Below are 2,258 nucleotides of genomic sequence, written 5' to 3'. Positions count from 1 at the left end.
TTTACAATGTAACATTATAACTATTACCATCAATGCTAACTTCACTTCACTTGATTCTAATCCACACCTCAGGTCTTCTTTTTGACAGATAATACCAAATGCAATCCTACGTGATCTGAAGTACTCTCCACTAAAACCTCTTCTTCACTGTTACATAAAACAGTGATAAGACAAGTTAATTGTGATTAACAAGTGGCAAACAGTCAAGGCCAGCAAAGCCTCTTCAGCTAGTAAAAACAGTATCAGAATGAATGACTTATTTTTCCAAAATATTTATATTTAATATTTACTGTTCTCATCATTCATTCTCGCTCTTGGCTTTACTCTTGGTTGCTCTGTTTTCCAGTCACACATACTCATGTTTTTTAAGCAAAAATATTTCAGCCTCAGGTGTTGCTAGGTGGAAACATAACAGCCTAAAGGCCTTAAGAGTCAGAAGGTACTGAGAGCCTAAAATGAATGGCAGTCAGATCCTCTTTTAAACCAATCAGATGTTGAGTTGGCTACAAGCTGGCATAGCAAGACTCGTCTTCTCTGTGTATTGGTGCTTGTTAAAGAACTCACTGATGCATTAGTGCCAGCACATGGTCAAAAGCTGCATTGTAACTGGGCTTCACATGGATGACATATCACTTCAACTAAAAAACCTATACTGTCCCAGAACACCACTAAATCCAATTTCAATTAGTTTTCCCTAAAAGATTCCAAGGTAGAGAAAGTATAGGTTAGTGTTCACACACCTATCTCCAAAACACCAAAAAACAGAAAATCCTGCTGACCATCATGTTATCAACAGATCAGTATAAGGTTTCTTCAGGCAGTTCCTGGAGTCCTTATTCTGCTTGAGCTGAGATCTGCTGATGGTGGTCTCCCCAGGCGGCCTCGTTGACAGGACTCTGAGATAATGGTGTATTTACCCCTTTACCTTTGGCCACAACAATCTTATCTTTTCATCCAAACTGATTTGTGACTACCATCACAGTGTTTCTGAAGATGAGACTCACACTTTTTCTATTTTTGAAGAAGCAGAAGAATCATCTATACTGGTCATTGTACAAACAAGAGCCATTAACAGTTATTGATTAACCGTAAACAACAGTAACCAATCATGATAAAACATGATTATTATGGATTAATCAACACTTTTAAGTATAACAGAAAACATTTTCTGCAATAACAGAAATATAAATAACTGCAGGTAGATGTTTGTGTTTTAAACCTGGTTTGATTTATGACCAATAAGAATCATAGAATTACAGCTTAGTCAAAAAGAATGTAAAATACGTAAATATAAATTATGGTGAAATTGACATATATATTCTCACAGCTTCAGTTCAAGTATTTTTAGCTACTAAATGAACCTTGCCTGCTGACCTGAGATAAATAAAGTTGCTGCCTCAGGACGAGCACAGACCCATCAACAGAGTCATATCACCTCCTGGACATCATCATCACTCAGGACCTGGAGAGGGAGAGACCTTGAAGATGAGCTGCCTCCAAAACGTGAGGCTCACCAATATTTTCATTTGTAAATCAAGGATCTGCACTTGCCAAAGACAATATCGGAGCACTGGCAGGCTGCCATTATTGCGTTAAGACGTCCACTACTGTGGATTGTGCTGCAGCTGCCTCAGACAACAGCAGACGGCAGTATACCCCTCCATCTTCCCCCTGGACACCTGAACACCTCTGGCACCTTCAGATATGCAGGTGAGATTGTGGCCTCCTCCGGCCCAGACACTATTTATTTGTATTGCAGCCTTTAGGCAAAAGGTCAAGAAAGGTCACTGGTGTCAAACTCCATGCCAATCAAACAGTTTGGACCACCTTTTCTTTTTTAGGAAGACCAGAGACCCTCACTCACTTGAATGACCCTCATGGAAGCAATGCATTGAATGAATGCTTACTCATCTGCACTGTATTGACTTCTTGACACTCACTGTGTTACAATAAGTCACCAATCCATTCCAGACTTTTACATTTGCATTAAATACATTTATTTATGCTTTGATTTTGATGTAAAGTCTGGCTAATTTGACTACTCTGAAAACAAGGAACTCCAGGAGGATTAAAAACATATATTTATCTTGGTTATAAAGTAGATTAAGAGGATTAACTTCCTCAAAGCAGGGTCTCAAACTCATGACCCGAGGACCACTTCTGGCCCGCAAACCTCACTATGTCCGTCCCCCAAGCACCTTCCCATAATTTAACCCTGGGCCCAGCACAGCAGACCTACCCCCCCCCCCCCCCCCCCC

Source organism: Cynoglossus semilaevis, chromosome 9, assembly GCF_000523025.1.
Source record: "Cynoglossus semilaevis isolate Cse_v1.0 chromosome 9, Cse_v1.0, whole genome shotgun sequence".
Lineage (NCBI taxonomy): Eukaryota > Metazoa > Chordata > Actinopteri > Pleuronectiformes > Cynoglossidae > Cynoglossus > Cynoglossus semilaevis.
The sequence above is the reverse complement of the archived record's forward strand: the minus strand, read 5'-3'. Positions refer to the sequence as shown.